This window comes from Bubalus bubalis, chromosome 6, assembly GCF_019923935.1.
Source record: "Bubalus bubalis isolate 160015118507 breed Murrah chromosome 6, NDDB_SH_1, whole genome shotgun sequence".
Classification (NCBI taxonomy): domain Eukaryota; kingdom Metazoa; phylum Chordata; class Mammalia; order Artiodactyla; family Bovidae; genus Bubalus; species Bubalus bubalis.
The window spans coordinates 80000157-80023898 of NC_059162.1; the positions used below are offsets into that span (position 1 = coordinate 80000157).

At 42.8% G+C, this 23742-nt stretch overlaps 1 long non-coding RNA gene across 2 annotated transcripts; it reads left to right on the forward strand.

Moving 5' to 3' along the window:
• The first annotated feature begins 780 nt into the window (after positions 1-780).
• LOC102404637 lies at positions 781-20428 on the forward strand. 2 transcript variants are annotated; one of them, XR_006551867.2, is made up of 2 exons: positions 781-4545; positions 19390-20428. It is a non-coding gene; the product is annotated as an uncharacterized LOC102404637 (long non-coding RNA). The 2 variants fall into 2 exon arrangements; XR_003110148.3 differs by lacking the exon at positions 19390-20428 and adding an exon at positions 8459-9109.
• Positions 20429-23742: the final 3314 nt, after the last annotated feature.

Genomic DNA, 23742 nt, shown 5'->3' on the forward strand with positions numbered 1-23742 from the left:
CCCGCCGCGACGCGCGCACCCTCACACGCACACGCCGCCGCGGGGCTCGGCCGGCTCAGCGGCCGCGCGGGGGGCGGGCCAGGCGGCGGCGGCTGGGGCTGAGGGCGCGGCGGCGGCTGGGGCTGAGGGCGCGCCGCTGCCCGGCGCCCGCCCTGCAGCCTCCGCGGGGGACTGCACGCAGCTCGCCACCTCGGGGTAGGCGGCGGGGCGCCGGGGCGGAGGCTTGGGGCGGGCTGGGATCCCGCACGGACTTGGGGTGTTGCTGGGCTGGTTTTGTTGTGGTTGGGATGTTTTTGGTTTTTTTTCTTCCCCTGCGGGGCGGGGTGAGGTGGGGGGGGCGACCTCGCCCATCGGCATTTCCGCGGTTTACCTCTGGCCCTCGCTGGGGTGTCAAGACCGGCGCAGGTTGAACGAGGGCGCGGGGAGACCCCCGGTGTCCCGCTCCGGCCCCCTGGCGGGGCAGTGGCGCGGAGGGGCGGGGCGGGTGTGTGTAAATGTTGCGCACTCGCTTTTCCCCCACCCCCGCCTGCTTCCAGGCAGCTGGCGTGGGTCCCTTGCCGTCCGGCGGCGACTGTAAATAGAGCCTGGATGTTGTTTACATGAAGGATCCGGCGGGAGGAGTCTGCGAGGAGGAGGCGGAGGAGGAGGAGGAGGGAGGGAGGAGAGAGGAAGACCGGAGTCCCCGCGGCGGCGGTCCGGGGCGAGGGTGAACCCCGTGCGGCGCGGGCACCGGTCGCTACCACGAGGCCGGGACGCCGGACCCTGGGGTAGGAGGGAAAGTGGGCGCGGGGCAGGGAGATGAGGGGGTCTGTCTGAGTGGCATTTTTAGCTTACAACCTGCCACGCAGATTCTCCGGGGCGAGAGGGGAGGGGTGTGCGGGGAGGGCGGGGAAGCCTTGATTTCTCCGCACGTTCGTGCTCGCATCCCCGATCTTTTCCCGCTTCCTCTCGGGGCTCACCTGTTTATTTCCATCAACCAGAGCTTGCAGTTGTTTTTTGTGTGTGTAGGCATGAGAGGCTGTTCCTTTTATTAGAAGCATTATTGGGGAAGGAGGGGTGCGTGGCTGTAATTTATGCCGGTCTCGGTCGCTTTTCAAGAAGGGGGAGGGGACTTGGCGAAGATCGCCTGCTCCCGGCCGTAGCTGACCCCATGGGCGTAACCCCTGCCTTACCCCTTCCGAAGAATCTTTTCCCTCAGCTACCCGCAGGCCAGCTGCCACCTTCTTGGAGAAGGACCACACCTGTGCTTATTCCTCGCTTTGGAGGAGAGGTGAGCTGAAAAACCCACCAGCTTTCCGAAAGCTGTTAACCAGCCCTCCCGTCCCAGAATTGGCCAGAAAGTGCTGCTTTCACCTGCCGATTGCGCTGGCCACATCCATCCCCCCACCCACCCCTGCAAGTTGTCTACAGATGTATCGGGATTTTTTTCTTGCCTCTGGACCTGCAGCTCACAACCAGCAACTAACTGCTGGGTTTAGACAGAAAGAAGTGATCTCCTTGGGTTTAGTGTGCGTTCTTCGTTCCCCAGTGGGTCTTAGGATGGAATCTGCCCCCTCTATTCTTTCGCTACGAGCTTAGTCTAGAATCTGGCCTGAGTAACCAGTTTCTGGCTCTCTTTCTCTGGGCCCCACCCTGGCCCCTCTTGGTTCTCCGGAGCCAAATACGCCTCCCAAGCAGAAGGCACACCCTGCCCTAAATCTAACCATTCCAAAAGGGAGGAGGAAACAGTGGAAGAGAAGGGACCCAGGGGTCTTCTTTCTGTCCTGAGTATCCCCAACAGCAGTTTCCTCTTCAACCCTCCAGCATTTATAATCTCTTTATTCTTCTTATTAGCTGCTCCCCATTTTTGCCTATAGTCCTATGATAGATATTTAGGTGGGGATGGAGGTGTGGAAAAAGAGATGTCACCCCTTTTCCCTCGTGTGAGACATTTTCATTCTCAGTCTTTCCATTTTTGAGATGCTTAACAATTAAAATATGTAAATATGTTTGCACGCTTATTTGAACTTGTTTTCTTGCTGGCTAATGAATAGCTGGGACTCAGAAAGGAGGGGGAGAAAGCGATGAGAGGTGTACATTCTCCCTTAGGTCCCCTTTATGAGCATCCTCCAGAGTTGCTGGAGGAGACCCTTCAATGAAAGCCAGCAGTCTCCCTTCCATGACATCACCACCTAAGCCCTTCCAACTTTAGCTTCAGAACAGGAAGAAGGCTCAAAATAGAACTACCTTAGGAATCCAGCTCCTTTTAGAAGATCAACTTTTAAGTCAGCTTCAGGAGAAACAGTGAACTTTGACACGCGGAGAGAAAGCTGCAGTGTTTGTAATTGGTTCCTTTGGGGAAGGGTCTGGCGATACTTTCCATGTGTATTCAGAAAAGCTTTTCCCAAGATAAGTTGAGTACCTAAGCTGATGAATGATTAATTGAATAGTTTGAGATATGTTTATTGAATTATTCATGTGTTTCAGTATGTCAACAGTAACAAGTACTTTTTGGAATGAATTAAAGAGGGGCTCCTAGAATGTGTTTCAGGGATTTTGCTGGAGAGAGAGGAGGTTGGTGGGGGGTAGGAGGGAACACTTGAAGGAAAGGAATCTGAGGATGCAGTGACAGCTGCGTTGAGTATGGAAGTTGAGAGGCTTACTATAAACAACGCCTGTAACTTTTACAGGGTGACTAATATCCTGGACAAAGAAATAATGATGGCAGGATTTTCCACCTTTACCTTGAAAGTTAACTTGGTATCTTTGAATCATGATGTTTCCATTTTTATTTTTCCCTGAATTCTCAGAGCTGAAAGAGTTGTTCATTCTTTAAAAGGGGCTTCTTAATAAGTGATCATCAATGGCGTATTAACAAAGATTAGGAGGGCAGAAAATACCTGACATCATTTGAGTAACCAGTGAGTGCTGTAGAGTGACTTGCTGCGTGAAGGGTTCTGATTTTAAAAAATCCGGGTGACAGGATCTTCTGTACCTGTAGTAGTGCAGTAGCCACTACTATGTGTGGCTGTCAAGCACCTGAAATCTGGCTAGGATGATAAGGAACTGGTTTTTAAATTAAAAATTGGTGTTCAGTTTTTTGGAAAAGTTCATTATGTTTGGAAGTTGGGCATATGTGTCTACTTTTTAAGCTGTGAATTTTATGAAATCTACAGATTATTTCTGATGAAATTTTAGTGTTTGAATTGAGATGTGTTAAGTGTAAATATGCCCTGGATTTCTAAGACTTAGTACAAAAAAGTAAAATGTCTCATTAATAATGTTTATATCGTTTACATGTTCCAATGAAAATATTTTGGGTGTATTGTGTTAAGAGAATATGTTGTTAATGTCATTTAACCTGTTTATAGTTTAGTTTTTTTTTTTTTTTTTTTTTTTTTAATGTGACTACTGGAGTATCTAAGGTTGCAAACGTGACTTGCTTTTTGCTTATCTGGGACAGCACTGGTCCATGATATCACTCCTTTTTTTCTTGGTTTTAATTTCCAAAGAGGTGACTGCAGGAAATACAGTTATTTCATGTTTGTCAACCATTTACTTTGCCCTGCTATTTTCCATGTGGATTTGGGGACCCCCAAGAGTTACTATTACAGTACAAGAAAGTGTTAAATAGTACAAGTACAGTATAATAGTGACGGCCCTGCAGATTTCTCTGCAGGAGGCATGCCCCGCTCAGGAAGGTCGGTAAAAATGTCCAAGGTATTGGAAGGGCTGGTTAGGGGTATCATGAGAAAATTTAGAGACCCACATATCGGGCCAGACCTGCTTTTGTAAAAGGCTTCTGGGAATACCAGACTATACCAGGGAAGCGTGTGTGGCACTTGGTGGTACAGTTGTGGCACCTGGTGACATCTTAGTGATGCCACGCACTTTTTTAAAATTTTCTCTTTCTCTGCTTTCACTTTCTGCCCCCACATCATAGCTCCACCGGTGGGAATCAAGCTCACAAAGTTGCTGACCCCTTTTCTCAAAAAAAATATAATGTTGACCTGAATGGAATGTTGGTATCTTTGGAGTTTGGTTTTATCTATTGAGATTCAGTAAAGACACTGGAAGGGACTTGGGCGTTTAGTACTATCCCCTCCTTTTACAGATGACAAACTTTGAAGTACCTTGCCTGTTGACACATAGACTGAGGAATTCAGTATATACTTTTGTTGATAACCTATTTAGAGAATCCCTGAGAAATGAAGAAGTTTGTCCGTGAATCAGTCAAATATTTGTTGAGCTTGCACTTTGTGGGAAGGACTGTGATTAATTTTGTGAAGGGACATGAAGAGAACAGTCTGACTTCAGGAACAGGGCGGTAGACTTGAGGAAATCAGATGTAAACAGAACCAAAGTAAATCGCAGTTTAAGATCCAGCACATCATAATGAGTGCAGTACCCCTGTGTTACAAGTAGAAATGTGTTCCTTTTCCGTGTGTTACAGGTAGAAATGTGTTCCTTTTCCAGATGTAGGAATAGAAGCTCTGAGTGGTGGACTCTGCAGAAGAGAGGACTGTGCTTGTGTTTCTGCACCAGCCCAAGGCTCTAGAAGTGGAGGTCAGTGCATGCCTTTGGTATGGCCCCCCTTCAGCTGTCAGTTACGGGAATTTGAGAAGTAAGACCCAGCATTGCTAAATGCAGTGCTGAATCTGCTAAATCACAGATTAATAGAAGATGACCAGAGTTTTTAGAGATGGTTAGCTAGGGGTGGATCATGTTGAAGTTAGCTGGTATGTTTCTAACTGGTTATTCTAAAAGAATATGATAGCAAAGGTGAAATGAAGTAAAGCTGACTTGTGAGCAGACTGTGAAATCCAAAATCTGGGGCAAAAATTAAATCTCAAGCAAAATCCAAAAGTGAATTAAGTTGATAGTTGGACTACAAGTGTGTATGCAGAGTACGTGTGTAAAGGGGAAAGACCCATAGAATAGAATACTATAGTCTATCAAACATTAAGCAGGATGGTCCAGCTGCTTATAGATTCTTAGTCTCCTGGAGCTTTGGGGGCTAAAATCCTTATCATTTCATTCCTCTTTCTGTCTCAACATTACCGAATATAGACCTTCTGTGTTAGCGTTTTTCTTCGTGACCTGCTGAGGTTATGGAGCGTGACTGTTTGGAGTCCAGTGCTTGGAATGGCTAAAACAATGTCACCCCCTCTGTAATTAGTCCCAGTTAATGCTTCTCTGTGAGAATTGGGGCTGACTTGGCACCAGGCAGTTGTCCTTGGCTTTTCCTTGACGTTTTAGCTGATTTATTTCTCCTAAAGAAAGAAAAAAAAATATGTAGCCTCCTCATTCCAGGTTTCCTACTAATCTTGACACCAGTTTAAACACTGTTAACAGCAAAGCTTTGCCATGAAACACAAATATACTTTTTCTCTCCTCCAGACAAAGCAGTAGTTGACATTTGGCATCTTCTGTTGACAGTACATTTTTACATCTTGACAGTTGGGTCAAATTTGCACATTTTGTAATGTCACCAAGTTGGATGGTAGTTTTCAAGTTGGGGAAGGAAAACAATCAGTAAAAGATGGGTGGATTTAAATTAAGCAACCTATTTGAACTATTTTAGTTTTTAAGTATTGTCAAATATTTTGCATGCCAGCAGCTCATTTCATGGTACCTTCACTTATTTAATATATAATCAGATACTTAAAAGTTCAAAATCATTGTGTTTTCATTTTCATTCCGTTGATATGAGACATGACATTTTTTGTGTTCCATGAAGTCTAAAACCGCATTTTTAGTATACCAGTTTGCCAGTAGTACTTTCTAGATGATAATGGTGCATTCATCGTGAAGAAATTGTTCTCAGTTGTATCATTTTCACCATAGAAGAACTGAGTTTAAAACCAGGTTGATCTTTGGGGGAAAGCATTTTACTCTTCCTTTCTCCCTCTTGCTGTGCAGTATACTTTTGTACTGTAACATGAGCACCTGCCGTCACTTGTTTTAAAATTAAAATAATTCAATTTTTTTAAAGAAGTATCTATTGACAAATGTTTTTGGTAGATTTAGCTTTTTTAAATGCACATGTAGAAGAAATAACTTCCAAGAGAAAACATTTTAAGTGTTTATTAGTATTTATAAAATACAATTTTGAAAACTCATACTTTTGCTTCCTTGAAACTGCTTTAGAATTATTCTGAGAAAATATTAATTTAATGATTCACAGTATAATGGTAGTTTGCTTTTTATTATTATTTGATCACTTGGCTCCCTGCTGTATCTTTGCCCCTTCCACCCAATTTAGGTGAAAAAGAAATGAGAGGAAAAATAAGGAAATAGGAAATACTCTTTACTTTTTGCACCAAAAATCTTCAGTTGTCTAATTTTTGGTCATGACTAATAGAGTGAATTTCAACTTTGCAGTACGTTATAGACTTTTAAGTTCATGCTTGTCAACTTCATATTTAGACGTTCAGTTGCACTACCACTCAGTGTTTGCAAAGAATGGTCCAATAACTACTAAGTATACCAGAGTTATTTATGTGTTCCCATCTTTACCTACCCTCCAGTATCTCAGAGGAAGTATTCATGTTTTCCAAAGCCGACAGCACCAGAACTGTGGCTCGGAAATATTAGGTGGTAATCTTTTTATCTTCTTTGATGTATCAGCTATCTAACATTTTATTCTCAAATAATCACAATATCTCTGTTCATGTAACAGATATTTATAATTTGGGTGAAAATATGCAGCTGTTTCCAGTAACCTTAGGGTAAGGGAATCCAGGTTTTTTTTTTTTTTTTAATCTTCGTTGCCCTCTCCTGTTTCAACTCTGTATTGCGTCAGCTGGCTAAGACCTAGGCAATGACTTCTTTAACTTTTAGTTATTTCTGCACTTTAGAGAGTTGTTTTAATTTGTATGCAGGTGGATTATTTCATTGGATATTCCTTTTCTGAAAATATAGTCAGTTTCATAGTGTATAAAGTTAACAGTTGAACTGGCTCACTGTACTCTACTATTTTCTGACCTCTGCTGATCTAAAGAGTTCATTCATCTCTTTGACTTATTTGAAGTACAGTGCTGATACCTAATTTGCATATAATGGAGTCTTTGAAACCGAGCAAATGCCTAATTGAAAACACAGTTATTTTTCAAACATCTGTCAAGTTCCACTCATAGTGAAATAACTTGAGAACTTAATGACTGACATGGAAAAAAAATGAGTGAATCATGGCTTTAATGAGTTGACTATTCTGAAGCTTGAATTCCAGTTTGAGAATATTTTTGTACTTCTTATTAAAAATACATCATCCCTGAAGATGACTTCAGGGTACGTCTTAAAGGTAACAGGTAGTTTCAAAGCAAGTGATGTGTATATGTTGATTTTTTTAGAAGGCATTCCAAAGGATGTTAGCAGTCTTTCACCATAACTGTAGAATTGACATTAACTATAGTGAAAAACACCCTGTAGGTGTGATATAAATATGTAATCATTAGTGTCATCAATTTGAGTACATTCTTAGCACTCAAAGCAAGAACAATAGAAGTCTTTTTGCGGGAGGACGTGGGGGGCTGATGGATATTTCTTCTTAAATCATAAACTCCCACAGGCTCCTGCTTCATGACCTGAGACACTGAGAAAACTAAAAAGTTTAACCTGAAAGTAGATGTTTTCAGAATCTTTCTGTTTGCGTAAATTGTGTAAACTGAACACCCACTTGATGGAGTTGGATGGCTGGGTTAGGGCGGAGAAAAAAGCACCAGCTTCCATCGTTTGACATGGGTTTGAACTCAGGTTCAGTGTAACCAGTGGTGTGATTGGGTAAATCACCTAACCTCTCTTCAGTTTTTGGGTTTGTTTGTTTGTTTTTCTTTTTTGGCTTTCCTGCACAGCATGTGAAATCTTAAGTTTCCTGACCGAGGATCAAACCTGTGCTCCCTGCAATGAAAGTGCCCATTCTTAACTACTTGACTGCTAGGGAAGTCCCTAACCTCTCTTAGGTTTTTATTCTCTTTCTGTAAAATGGGCTAATGAAGTCTAACCTATTCCAGAATCCTTTTGTGATGAATTATTGAGTGATTCATTGACAATCCCATAGGGTTCTTGTGAAAACCAAAGCAGAATGCACATAGAAAATTACTGCATATTCGATAGATGTGAAGTATTATTGCCATGTTGGATTATGAGCACTTTGAGGGTAAGGACTGTTTCTTATTTACCTTCAATTCCTGGACATCCAGAAGATGTCTGGAAACATAGTAGACCTTCAGTAAGTATTTATTGCATGAGTGATTGAGGTCAGGAAAATGGAATCAGTGAATCCATGCTCAGTAGAGGTAACGCTGTCAGATAGAGCCAGAAAGCATGTTTGATGTATTCGTGGTTGTTCATTATTAATATATATAAATCACATGTTCATCATTCATCTTAATATAATTTAGCCGGCCCTTTTACTGTTTCAGCCTCACCAGTTACTGGGCTGTGACCCTGTTTTTTCTTCTGCTTCCCCACCTTCCAGAAGGGGATCTTTTAGTCCTTCACTTCCTGGGGAGCCTTCAGAGGGAGTCCTGCAGCCACCAGGAAAGGATGCTGCCGGCCGATGCAGAGACTGACAGGCTGCCCTGGCTCAGTTATCACAGTGCTGATGCTGTCCATTCTAAAGGTACAGTACTGTGATAACTGAAGGATGGCAGCCATCTTGCCTTCCGTCAGAAGAGCCGCGCCGTGCCTGGGGAGGAAGACAGAAGACGAAGGATGGCCTGTGAAACAGTGGCAGGACCCAGAAGCCCGCTACCCTGTCCCTGCATTGGTCCTTCCCTAGAGCCAGGGGGTAGTCCATCTGTCGTCGCCTTGTTTCGTGATACGAGACTGAGGAGGAGTTGGGTAGTAGTCTGTTCTGTGGTACTGATTGGACATATCATTAAGATCTCTGGAACATTTAAGAGACTGATGCTAGGTAAGTGCTGAGTGTGGATTAGTATCTCTGGAGTGATATTCAGAGACATTTGTGCCACTTTTATAAACATAAAAAGTTACCTAATCAAAATAGCTTGATGTCGTCAGTATTGGATGTTCAAAATGAAATTTAGCTTAAACAGGGAGAAAAAAGTCCGACATGTTGAACGGTATTCACATTATAGCATGAATAAAATCCCATCTTTGTCTTTAAGGAATTTTTAAGATCTAGTCTAATTCAGAAAATACGTGTTGAACGCGCATGTTATGGCTGCTGTCACCTTTGCGTTTGTGGGCGTGTGTGCTCAGTCACGCCTGACTCTCTGCAACCCTTTGGACTGTAGCCTGCCAGGCTCCTCTGGCCATGGAATTTTCCAGGCAAAAGTATCGGAGTTGCCATTTCCTACTCCAGAGGAGTCTTCCTGACCCAGGGATCAAACTCCTGTCTCCTGCCAATCTCTTGTATTGGCTGGCGGATTCTTTACCACAGAGCCACCTGGGAAGCCTCTGCTGTCATCTTTACATGAAAATAAAATGTAAATAATTTTACTTATATCAAATAATTAAGGAGTACTCTGCAGTGTCATCTAGAATATGTCAGTTTCAGGGCTGTGAAGGTCTGACTATCAGCCCAGCATCGGGTGTGCACAAAAGACTAGGAAATTTAACAGAGCTCACCTCTTCAGCCTGGATCCTTGAGTACTTCTGGGGTGAGAGGTGGGGTTATTGGAGAACATAGATTTTCTCATATCCCTCCTCCCTGAAGACTCTCAAGGAAGCTGTACACGTGGAACAGCAGCAGACAAGGATCAGAGTACATGACCTGATTATGTGTTAGTTACGTCATAGTCTGTTGCAAGGCTCAGGTAATTTCTTGTAGTTTAGCCTCAGTGCCCTAAACAGAAACCTCTTAATATCTTCCTAGGCTCACATCTGTACCTGTTAACCTTCCCACTCCGTGGATAACTGCCTAGTATAGAAACCAAAGCAGTGGGCAAAGAGAGAATAGAGTCTGCTGAGGTCAAGACCTGCTACCACAGGTCAAGAAGAGCCAGGGAAGGAAAAATTATATATGTGACCCTTTAATGTACAGAAACTACCCAGTATGCAGCATAGCCAAGTTGATGTCTTAAGCCTGTTTTATTATCAAGTCCTTCAGTGGGACAGAGTCCAGAAGAAAGGTGACTGGGAGCGAGTAGAGAGGCCTAAGAGCTTCCATTTCCTGCCCACCCAATAGTCAGACATTCCTGGTCACCATGCTCCTTTGCTGGTCCACACAGTCCTCTGACCCTCCTCTTCCCCAACCAAAGGCGCTGTTTTTGGAGGAACCCCTTGAGCCACACCTGATTGACCCTGAATTGCTTTCCATGTGGCATTGACCACCGTCTTACCCTCTACCTCCACATGTCTGCATACACTCAGGGTTTCTTCAGACTGCACGCTGACTGTGGTTTTGATTAGTTACACGGAGGGACAGTTCTGCCGATTGTGTGTTATACTACCAGTTCTGAAATTCCTTGGAGTGTCCTGCTCCCTTAAACAGAAAAGGAATTTCTGACAGAAACCCTGGAAGAACTTCTAAGAAAGGAAAGTTCTGGGATTGGTGAATTCTCAAGTAACAAAGCACTCCCAATTTTTAGTGTTATAGCAGGTGGAAAAAAATGCTTCAGGGAGTGATGTGTTGTGCAATCATTGGCCTTAGTGGGGATTTCACCACCTTCCTTGATCTTCCTGTTTTCCCATTACTGGTTTTAGAAAAATTCAGATTTTATACTTAGCGGACCTTGACCCCAGGGTCCACGCCCATGGACTGTTACGGAGCTGAGGGTTGGGTGTAGTTTGGAATCACTCCTGCATTTCTACAGACTGAACCTTACTGGGTCCTATTTCCTGTCAACAGGAAAGCCTGAGCTCAGCCTGAGATGTGAACTACAGAGGGCCTACCCGAAAAGTCCTTGGCATTTAGGGGCAGTTCATAGATGTAGGGTGTTCCCAACAGTTTAGGTGAGAAGTGATGCAAGAGAAGTCTGATGGTGTTTTTCTGCTGCTTTATTTGAAACATACATACAAAGTGTGTTTGGTTGGTGTTTTCATTGTATTCTTCAGTTGAGGTATGTGAGAATGGGAACCCTGGAATTACACATAGAAATAGCGTATAATGCAGCATTTCTGCTTCCAGTTATGCACCCAAATGAACGGAATCAGACATTTTTGCACCTGTTTTCACAGCAGCATTCACAATAGCCAAAAGGTAGAGGCAACCCAAGTGTTTGTTGACAAACATATGGTTAAGTAAAATGTATATATGTACAACAGAATATTATTCAGTGTTTTTAAGGAAGGACGTTCTGACACTTACAACGTGGGTGAACCTTGATGGTAGCTACCTGAAATGAGCCAGACCCCGAAGGACAAATAGGGTATGACTCTTCTTATGTGAGATTCCTAGAGCAGTCAGATTCATAAAGCCAGGGAAATGATGGTTTCCTGGGGCTGGAGCAAGGGGCAAATGCGAAATTTATGTTTAATGGAATTACTGGGGAAAATGAAGAAATTCTGAGATGAATGGTGGTGGCTGCACAATGTGAATGCACTTATTAATACTACAGATCTGTACACTTTGAAATGGCTAAAATGGTAAATTTTATGTCAGTTTTACCACCACCACCACCAAAAAAAAAAAAAAAGCCTACGTAATAGCACTGTTGCAGCCAATGACAGGACTGAGTTGATTGCTTTCTTCTTTAGACAGTCTTCAGTGTGAAGATAATTGCTGTTTCAAATAAGCAATTAAAATGTAATTGCCATGTCTTTATGCATTTAAAGTTCTCTAATCTGTAGACTGTTGGACATATTTCCAGAGTTTCTGACATAGCATAGCTTTAAAATTTTGTAAAATATAAAGAAAAGGAAGTATATTAACAGAGTGCTGAAAGCAGAGTGAGAAAAAGGCCTCAGCAAGTAGGCAGAAGAGGGTGCATCTCTTGCTGGCTTTTATGTCTTTTCTGGTGAAATTGGGCAACTCACCAGACCTTTTCTTTTTTCTCTTTTTTACTTTTAAAATATACTTATTGAAACAAAATTCATATTCCATAAAATCTACCATTTTAAAGTATACAATGAAGTGGTTTTTAGTATATTCATAAATTCATATAACCATTGTCACTGTCTACTTCCAGATCACTTTTTAAAAATTAATTATAGGAGGATAATTATAATATTGTGACGGTTTTTGCCATATATTAACATGAATTGGTCATAGGTATACATGTGTCACTGCCCCCCCTATCCTGAACCCCTTCCAGTTCCCTCCCCACCCCATCCCTCTGGGTTGTCCCAGACCACCAGCTTTGGGTACCTTGCTTCATGCATCGAACTTGCACTAGTCATGTATGTTACATATGTTAATGTACATGTTTCAGTGCTATTCTCTCATCCCACCCTCGTCTTCTCTTACTAAGTCCAAAAGTCTGTTCTCTACATCTGTCTCTCCTTTATTGCCCTGCATATAGGATCATCAGTATCGTCTTTCTAAATTCCATATATATGCATTAATATACAGTATTTATCTTTCTGACCTACTTCACTCTGTATAATAGGCTTCAGGTTCATCTACCTCATTAGAACTGACTCAGATGCGTTCCTTTTTATAACTGAGTAATGTTGCATTGTGTATATGTACCACAACCTATCCATTCATTTGCCAACGGACATCCAAGTTGCTTCCATGTCCTAGCTATTGTAAATAGTGCTGCAGTGAACACTGGGGTACATGTGTCTCTCTAAAGTCTGGTTTCCTCAAGGTGTACGCCCAGCAGTGGCATTCACCGGACCTTTCCGTGCTCCAGTTGCCTCAGTTGTCTGCTGCTTTGGAGTCATGGTAAAGATGAATTTTATGTGTGTGTTTATAGTTTGTATTGTATGCATTGTGTGTGTGTATGATTATTTTGATGACCAAAGAAACGTTTAGGCATTATTTCTTATTCTCAAGATGTAGAAGTAGTGTCTAAAAGAATAGTTAATATTTTAAAATAAAGTTTTAATAAACATCCTAACTGGACTTTTCACTCAGCTCTTCTTAGCCTGATTAAAAGGAGCATTCTATAGCTTGCTTTCCATCATGAAATATTTTTCCTATTTGTTGTTACCTGTTTAAATTTGAAAATAAGAGAAGTAAAATCATAAGAGACTAAAAGTAGACAGTAAAACCCTTCCCTAAGTGATTGCATGTGTTATTAACCTTCAGTAAAAGGCATCATTTGTGGACTGCATCCACATCCTCACAAAGCTCTCACTTGGATTCATGCTCTGGAAATCAGATTTTGGTGGTAAGAATGGCCTCCACCAGATCCAGTGTAGATCCCAACCCTTGATTATATCATCCAAAGTTGGAGCAGAAAGTTAGCTCTTAACCTTTGCCATGCCAATTTCAGATGTTTGCTGTGCCTCATATAATCCATTCTGAGCTTCTCTGAATAACCAACCAACTATAAAGGCACCGCACATCTGTTGTACTATCATTAAACTGACTTCTTCCAAATTAATTGTTTATTGAGGCCGCAAGATTCTTGTGTTATACTTCATGCAGTTTTTCCCCCTAAAAATTGCTTCCTTATAACACTGCATTCATATTTACAGTTAATCCTCGCCAAAGAGTTGATTTTCACCATTGCCTGTTAAGAGTCTTTTAATACACAGGTTTTTCATTCAACATGAACCAGGAGTAATAGAGACATCAAAAACCACTTTGTTTTATTCTTCCATATTCAAAACATGATGTGAAGATTCCTGTCGGGAGGGAACGCCAAGTATGAGAGTGTGTGCCTGGAACGTTCTCCACTGGAGTTCCTTATACTTAAATTGGTTGAAGGGGGTTTGTATTGTAATGAATGCCCCTAATGTAATATATGTTGAAACAATTCACATAATTGAAATGGATTAAAGTAAGCTGATGATGTCTTGTTTTATGCATTTGGACTATTACTGTATTTTTATTTTTCATGAGATTATGAGGAGATGGATAGTGATGCTGAAAAGTGGGAAGCTGTAGAGGACAGTTCCAATGTGGTGAGAAATTCATTTTCATTTTCTGCCAGTCTCTTTGTAAATGAAATTCCAGACATATTATTTAGACTCCCATTGCTTGCTTTCTTTCCCCCACTTTGAGTATCTTTGGACCAGGAATATCTTAGGGTCAGTGGGGGTACTGCCTAGAACACTTTGCTGAGAACACTTTAGAGGCCACAGCTGGGTTCCATAGAAAGGAAAGTGAAAGCCACTCAGTCATGTCCAACTCTTTGCGACCCCATGGACTCCATACAGTCCATGGAATTCTCCAGGCCAGAATACTGGAGTGGGTAGCCTATCCCTTCTCCAGTGGATCTTCCCAACCCAGGAATTGAACCAGGGTCTCCTGCATTGCAGGCAGATTCTTCACCAACTGAGCTATCAGGGAAGGCCCAAGCCCCAGTGTTCCACAGAAAGGGATGCTGTAACCACCTGTCACGTCTACCTGTGGTCTGCTCTCAGTGTCTGTCATCGGCATCAGACTGAGATGCAGGGGTACATTGCTGACATCTTTCCAGCTACTGTAGTGTTTTTAGTACAGAGGTTTAGATCCTCTGGGAAGGCAGACATTCTCAAAGTTAGATTGATAGACTAGATTTCTGGGAAGTTATGTCATTGGGAATATAAACACCCTTTATATGGGGAGGGCATCATGGGCATCTAATTAGCATGTCTACTACATAATGTATAGAATATGTCAACATAAATCTTCCCCATTTTTTATCATTCACTAGTTCCTGTAAAATTAATACTATAAAATTTGCCACATTTTAGTAAATGCATTTTAAGCAGTCTTGCATGGTTTATATATATAGAACTTTGTTTAATTAGGTCTAATAGGCTAGAAGAAGACTTCCTTTTTTTTTTTAAAGTTGTCAGGATTATTTGCTTGAAATGAGTCAGTATGTGTTGAACGTGCGTATACCAAGGCTCTAGTTTCATCCGAATTCAAAGTAAAAGAGTTCTCCACGTTTCATATTTGAAGAACCTGAGGAAGCTCACAGAAGATCTTCAGCACACAAAGCTAGTAAGTGGTAGAGTAGGGGTATGAATCTAGAACAAAACTGTGAGAAACTAAGTTAATAGACATTAATCCTACCTGCTTTGCTCGAGTGTAGATTAGTAAATGGGCCTTTGAAAAGGAAGCCAGCGTATGTCACAGCGCCTTCCCCCGCCTAGAGGGCTGCTTCTGTTACCTTCTTGGCTGAGTACCTATAATTGCCTCTTTAAAATGAAAATTTGATCATGACATGATGTTTTAAATTCCTCCAATGGCTTCCTTGATGCTGTTGAAATCAAGACTGTTGGCCTTAGCAAGCTCTGTTACTGAAGATTCCTATTGGAAGGGAATGCCAAGTATGAGAGTGTGTGCCTGGAACATTCTCAGCTTGAATTCCTTATATATAAATTGGTTTCCACCTACCTCTCTGGTCCCATGTCTTGTACCTAGTTGACTGGCCCATCTTTTGGGGAATCAAGCTTCTTTCCCCCCGTGGTACATTTCCTTCTGCCTGAGGCATCCTTACCAATCACTTCACCTGGTTATCTTTTGTCCTTTAGTCTCTGATTAGTTAATTTCTCAGAGAACCCTTCCTGACAGTCCCATCTGTGTCCAGTCCCGTGGCACTCTGTGTGTTTCTTTCAGTGTACTTGTTAGAGCTGAACTACATAAATGCACGTGTGGGGTGTGTGTGTGTGTGTAACATGTCGTTAGATTGTGAGTTCCTTGAGGGCAGGGACCATGGCGGTATCTATTGCTGTGTTCACAGTGCCTGGCCCAGAACCTGCTATGTGACTCAGTAGAAACCTAACGTGGTATGATTTGCCAAGTGGGGTCCTTCCTGTTTTCTAAGAGTGAGTGAGAAGAGTCCACAGTTAAAAAGGTGTTTAAAATCCCCACTTTTCTGTGAACAGAGAACTGCAGCTCTGTGACAAGCATTTTTCTGTAAAACTTTAAGGTGCCATTTGACAGAAGCGGCTCTCAGATGGCCCTGATTGCTCACACCCATCCCTGTAAACAGAGGACCAGGAGCGGGAGAGAGACTCGTTCAGAGCAGAGTTGCCCTTGGAGCTCATCTTTTGTCTGAAAGTTGGTGAGCCACCAGCTGTGCCATAAAGAGCTCCCCACACCCAGACTCTGCAAAGCTAAGAGAAGGGGTGGGGGGAGGAGGAGGAAAGGAGAGATGCAAACTGGGCGGACAAGGATGTGAATTTCTTGGACTCCACCATCTACACGTGAGTCTGTTGTGGCTTGGAAGACTTCTTTGGTGATCCAGTGGTTAAGAATCTGCCTTTCAATGCAAGGGATGTGGGTTTCAGTCCCTTGTCAGGGAACTAGGATCCCACATCTGTGGGGCAACTGACCCTGAGCACCATAACTAGAGAAACCTGCATGCTGCAACTAGAGAAGGCCCTCACTGCAGTGAAAATCCAGTGCAACCAAAAAAAAGAAGGCAGCTTGGGACTTAAGTCTTGTGGCTAGTGCCCTGCAGGAGAGCCACCCCCACATCCTATGAGTGGATCCCAGGAGTGAGCCAGGCTGTGGATGGTATCCCAAAGGATAAGCCTCTGGCCAGTCAGAAAACCCACCCCCAGCAAGGTGGGGTGGTCTATATGGGAACCCTTTCTGAAACTTCTGAGCCCCATTTGATGCAGAGCTTATTGGAAAGATGTCATTTGAGTAGAACCTGCTCTCAGGTTCACTGTCAGGAGTCATGAAAGGAACCAACCAAGAAAGGAAGCTCAAGGAGAAGATGTGAGGCAGGGGCATGGGAAGGTAGGGGGATGGGGGAGAGACCACCTGACTCCTCCAGCCCACCCTCTGGAGCTTTAGGCCTCCCCTTAGCTGGAGAAAGTACAGAGCTTTGTACTGATTATGGAATTGAAATCTTCATCAAAATGAAATGCTTGGTGGCTCAACTTGGTAAGAGGTTAATTTGAGGCCCTTACTACTCACAAGGAAGGGGGAGATTTTCAGAGCACAAAAGTGGAAGATATTGGACATAAAAGTTTCATGTTCACTGATTTGAAAATCAGAATAGTTAAAATTATTCATTAAAAGGATGAAAGGGCTATAAAGTGCCCCTTTAGATAGAAGTTTGCATGTTGCTATTTCTTTCCCTAATAAGCCCCCTCACTGCCACTTATATCATTTGAAGGAGTTGGAAATATTAGTTCAGTCCTAACACTTCCAACGGCCTGTTAGCTCCCACTACTGTCTCCTCTCTCTTCTCCAAAAAGCAGAATCCGGTAAGGACATTTCCCAGTAACCCACCTCCTAGCACATTTGCCTGAAGGTGCCGTGCATGAGGGTAGATGGAAGTTAACTCCGTGTTACCAGTATGTTAAGTAATTACCCAGTGGTATGAGTCCACATCTTTGACCATTCTTCTTTGTGCCTGATAGATTGACTAAGAATATCTCAGTGCAGAACCAACTGGCTTAAAAAACAAAAACTTGCAGATGCACCTGCCTTTAATCATACTCATCCTACCAAGAGACCAAGTCATGGACTGACAGGGACCTACTTCCTAGTTGTTAGCCCAATCAGTGTACTGTCGAGGATAGGAACCCAGGAGCTCATTTGCTTCACCATTTTTCAAACACCGTGGGTTTGAAATCGATTAAATGTGTGTTGCTGCTGCTGCTGCTAAGTCACTTCAGTCGTGTCCGACTCTGTGCGACCCCATAGACAGCAGCCCACCAGGCTCCCCTGTCCCTGGGAGTCTCCAGGCAAGAACACTGGAGTGGGTTGCCATTTCCTTTTCCAATGCATGAAAGTGAAAAGTGAAAGTGAAGTTGCTCAGTCGTGTCTGACTCTTAGCGTCCCCATGGACTGCAGCCTACCAGGCTCCTCCGCCCATGGGATTTTCCAGGCAAGCGTACTGGAGAAATGTGTGTTGACCAGCATTTAAAAAATAAACGAGGGACTTCCCTAGTTGTTCAGTGGTTAATACTTTGCCTTCCAGTGCAGCGGATACAAGTTTGATCCCTGGTCAGAGAGCTAAGGTCCCACATGCCTCGAGGCCAAAAAGCACATAACAAACAATGTTGTAACAAATTCAATAAAGACTTTTAAAATAATCTTTAAAATTATTTAAAAAAATTTTTAAATCAATAAATATAAAACAAAATAGAAAATAACAGTGCATAGCTTGTGGTAAAGTAATATTACCCCATGAAACCTTGCTGTTGCCTGCTTCAGTGTATGTTTGTGAGTGCGGAGGGCTGTTGTTCCGTCACTAAGTCATGTCTGACTCTGTGCGACCCCATGGACAGTAGCCCACCAGGCTTCTCTGTCCATGGAGTTTCCAAGCAAGAATATTGGAGTGAGTTGCTGTTTCCTTCTCTATGGGATCTTCTTGGACCAGGGATTGAGCCTGAGTCTCCTGCATTGGCAGGCAGATTCTTTACCACTGAGCCACCTGGGAAGCCCTTATGAGTGTATACTGGGACCCCAGTTTTTTTTTCTATCTGGGTTTCAGTTCAATTCATAAGTTGTTGGTCAAGATGTGAGATTCTAGATCATCTCACTATGTATTGCAAATTTTGGAAACTAAAGCCCAGAATGGTGAAGACACTTGTCCAGGGTCAGTAGGAAAAGAGGAGGAACTCGAATGTGCATCTCAGTCTCTAGGTTAATGTTTCCCCTTCTCACCAGCCTAGAGAGAATAGCGAAAGTAATAGCTAATATTCAGTGAGCAATTACTATGTGCCAACCACTGTGTTAAATACATCATCTTATTTCATAGGGAAAGGGGGTTGGTTGGTATTGTGTTCTGTTTCAAGTAAATGTTCATGGTTGAACAGTGACTAGACCAGATACAGAAATGGTGAGTTAACATTTAAAATTTTTATAGCAATTTGACAGAGTAACTTTAGGTCTGATGATTCTAGTAATAAAAGCATTGGCTTGCATTTTATGTCTTTAATAAACAATTTTCTAGCAATTCATTTTCATTGTGTTTTATGAAAGTATTAGTCCATGATGGATTAGAAATAAGGTCAAACGTGGTTCTCCACCATGGATAGTTTGAGAAGCACTGACTTAGACCCAGCCACGCCAACAAGCTTTGTCCCTTGAGGCATCTGTAGTCATTTTGAAGTGCCAGGTGGTCATAGTTAACTCTGGAAGGGGCAGATTGCTGGACACAAGCCCCCTAACAGCAGAGAGGGGGGTTACTGTGCTATCTACAGGTAATGAGGGACTTCGATTCTAGAAACAGCTGCCCTTATCTTGGGGTGACTAGCAGAAAAGGCCCTGATGTCAATTAATACCCCAAAGCTTTCATTTATTTCAGAACTTGAGGAAGTGGGACTGATGGGGACGCTTTCCCCCTCTGGGAAAGCAGAGAGAGCTCTTTCCTTGTAAAGTTGCCCCATGAGAAAAAGTTCAGCACAGAACAAATTAAATTCTCATTTCCCAAGAGACTCCATCAGAGTGGTAACAGCAGAAGGACGGTGCTGCAGCGGTCTCTGGGAAAAAAGGGCCGATTAAAGGGAGCTTGTGGATCTCCTCGACTTGCAGGCTCTGTGGAGGGAGCACACTTCATAAATCCTGCTGGACTGCTTTTTGGCTACATCCTCAGATTTGTACGAAGAACTGTTTTGAGTGAATCAGTGTGTCTTTGTTTGCATCTTCTGGAATCCTGAAGACTGAGCCAAGGAGTTAGCAAGGCTGAGCCCTGTACTGAGCATTTAATCAGTTGAACACTTCCTTATGTTTCCCTGGCTTGTGCTCATAACAAGTGACCTTCGTCCAACTCCTCGCAACACACGATTGTGGAATGTTCTCTCCTGAGGAACATGCTTTGTTTTTTTCATTGTGAACACACTGAAAATCTCTGAAAATTCAAATGAGTTTGGACAGTGGTAATAATGTAAGCTAATTGTACCTGCTGTGTGCCCAGTATTCTACATATGTATTATGTTTTGCATATGTATGCAGTTAGTGTTTACATGCTAACTGTTCCAACAGCCCTGGTCAAATGGGGGTGGGGGCAGGGGAACTAAGGCTTAGAAAAATGTGGTCACTTACCTGAGTTAACTTGTTCAAGCCTCAGCTTCTGCATCCTTATATTTCCTGCGGCTTCATGTCAGCATCCTTGTACAAGTGAGGCAGTGCTAGAACCCCAAAGTCATAATATTTTCATTGATTCCTTTCTTCTACCTGTAAACACTGTTGGGACCTTTTGGTTTTGATTTTGAATACACATTACCTATTCAATAATTCAGGAGTGGAATGATGCACATGTAATTCTAAGTCCTGAGAATTCAGAAGCCCCCACGGTAATAATAAGCTAACATTGATTAAAGACTTTCTGCATCACCTGTCCATGCAGTAATTTTTACCCTCATTCTCTTACTTAATCCTTTAACAGAAACCACCTCCTTCTCTCTATCCCTATGTCTGCTTTCTTTTGTTTTTTAAATTTTAAAATAAAAAGAAATGTTTTTTTAAAATCTCTATTTTATATTGGTGCATGTTTTTTTTTAATAACATTTTTGTGGGCTGCAAGGTTTGCAGGATCTTAATACCCCAACCAGAGATCAAACCCAGGCCCCAGGGAAAGCATGGAGTCCTAACCACTAGACCACCGGGGAATTCCTGGTTTATTTTCATGTACTGCTTTTACATAGTCTGCTCACTAGCATACTTCAACTTTCTTAAGTGTATTTATTGCTACTTCTCCCCCACTAGGATGTAATTTCCATGCGGGCGGTGTGTCTCTTGAGCTCAATGATAGAAGTCCCCAGCAAGTAGAACCAGGCCTGGTATATACTGTATATATAGTACATAGTGCTCAGATATTTGTTTCATGAACAGCCCTTAGAGGTAAATATCACTGTCGTCACAAACTGGGGTTTTAAATGGTGTGCTTAAATTGGAAGCAGTTATTCCTTTTAACTTTAAAATCAGTTTTTAAATGTTAGTGGTAGTAGCTTCCTATCTCCACTACATTGATGGAATGCAAATTGTAACACACAAAAGAGGAGGTCGGATTGGCTTCCAGTACCCTCCTTAGAGCAGATAAGCGGTGTGTGTTTGTTAAATAGATATATTAGGCCTCTCATCTGCAGTAGTAACTATAGCTACTGTTACAGTAAATCAGACATCCTTTTCTTCTACCCTGTTGTGCCCCCAAGTTTTATAACAGTGGAGGACAAGCTTTGTCCTTTAATGAATGACTCGCTAACACAAGATGGCTGCTGTTGAAGCCGTTGTGGGCTTCTCATGAGATAGAATTTCAGAGTTGGGAAGGGCCTGGGAGATGTCCTGGCCAGCCTCCCTAGCTTTCCCCTCCAAGACGCCAGATTTGTGGACTCAGGTCCTCCGTCACAGGACAACCTGTTCCATTGATGGACAGATGTATCGTCATTGGATGGCCGCATTGTCAGCAAAGTCTTTGTACTGAGCTGAAATGAACTTCCAGGTAACTTCTCCCCATTGGTCTGCATTCTGCTTTCCGGGGAATGACAGAATAAATGAAATCATCATTTCACACATCAGCCATTCCATTCAAATAGTAGTTTATTTGTACTCCACCTTAGGTTTCTCTTGTCCCAGTTTCTCAGACCTTTCTCAGAGCATCCTTCTAGCCATTTCCCCATTGCACTTGCTCCCTTTGGCATGCTCTCTAGCTTTGTTCAGACCCAACTGAATCGTGTCCTCCAGTGCTCCAGGTGAGGTGTTGGGATGACATCTGGTGTTTTCTGGCAGCTGCATCACCCAGTTGACTCATTCACACCCCTGAAGTCTTTGAATATGAGCTATTGTTGAACTCAAGTGGGAAGAAAGCATTGCACAGATGGGACTAAGAATTTTATAGGTGATTATGGAAAATAATTGTGATGTCTGTGGATACTCTCTCCACCATTTCTCTGACACTTCTGCCACACCTAAGACAGTTATAATAAGAACAACTATTCGTTGCATTTGACTGTGCATAAGACACTGTTCTGGGCTTCCCTAGTGGCTCAGTGGTAGAGAAACCGCCTGCCATCGAGGAGACTCGGATTCCATCCCTGGGTCAGGAAGATCCCATGGAGAAGGAAATGACAGCCCACTCTAATATTCTTACCTGGAAATCCCACAGACAGAGAAGCCTGGTGAGTTATATAGTCCATGGGGTTGCAAAAGAGCCAGACACAACTTAATGACTAAACAGCAACAACAAGAAGACATGTGCTAGTCACTTTACAGATACTTCCTATTTAACTTTCAAAACAACCATGGTCATAGGTATTATGAAACTCTGTGTTGCGCTTGACAGAGATTAGGGGAGATTAACATCCTTAGGCTCACATAGCTTGTGATCACATTAGCTCCATTAATTAGCAGAGCATGAATAGGAATCTGTTTGTCTGAACCAAATCCTGAACTTGATAAGATGCATTTCCAGGAGCTACAAAGAAAGTAGGCTTAGCTAACCAAGGTTCCTAGTTTCTTTCTCTCTGAAAAACATGCACAGGAAGATATTTTAAAGGGCTTGTGATATCTTCTTCCTGTCTTTTGAAAAAGGAAAAGATCTAAATTATTGTGTTCCTACTCTCTGCCAGCTGTTGCAGATCTGTTTCTTTCTTTTAGTCCTTAGGACAATTCTGTGAGGACAGCACTGTTGTTACTACTATTTGTAAAAATATATATATTTTTAAATTTAGCTGCACTGTGTCTTTGTTGCAGCATGCACTTGTGGCTGCTCGGGCTTAGTTACTCTGACATGTGGGCTCTTAGGTCCCTCAGAAGAGATTGAATCCACACACTTGCATTGCAAAGCAATTCTTAACCATTGGACCACCAGGGGAGAGCTTGTTGTTACAATTTGACTGGGGAGGAAACAGACTCAGGATAAAGCTTGGTTATTCATACAGCTCCCTATGCTCAGAGCCAACATGCTTTCTGCCAGACTCTGCCACTTCTCAGAGAAGATTTTCAAGTGAGCCCTAACTGCCTCCCTCCCAGAGGGTCTCTCACTAGACTGCCATCCTCTCTGATGAGCTCCCCTTTCCTGTCCAGCATTTCAAGACTTACTGACTTACCAAAGTACTTAAGTGGAAATTGAGGGAAAAAGCCTTACAAATTAGATGAGCTTTCACTCACTATTAAAGGCTGAAGCCTAAGTCATCACCCAAGACATAGGCTGATCCTGTTTTTGGGCCAAGGATCAGCCCTAGCTGCAAAGTGAGGAGCCAGCTGAAGTTGTTAGAGTTCAGCTTAGATGTGGCCTGTCATGCTTCCTCCTCCCATGATGTTACCCCATACAGAAATCCATAGTTAGTACAGCCGTTGCTGTCAAGACCGGATCACTTAAGTGATGCTCACTTCAGGCCCATGGACCCAGCAGCCTTTGGATTGAATTAATTTACTTGCCAAATCATAGGTCCAGAAATTTAGGGGCCACTAGTAAGAATCTTGCCAGATCACATGACTAATCTTTGCAGAGAATCCAAGTGTTCATAAAATGCTTTTTACTTACATTATTCCATTTGTTCTTCCCACCAACCTGGTAACAAAGGCTAGGTAGGGGCTCAATGTTCTGTTTTACAAATAGGAATCAAATTCAGAGAGACGCGGAGCCTGGCTCAGAGCCTCACAATCTCTCGGGCAGAGGCCAAACACTGTCTGATCAAGCTGCAAACCTTGCCCTTGCACGCCGTTGCTCCTTCTCTTTTCACTACTCTCTCACTCTGTCTTGTCCATCTCTGCCCTTGCCATTGACCCATTAACTGTGAACAGTCACCGGCTCAGACCAAGCTTCACTAGACCAAGCAGGGCCTGCT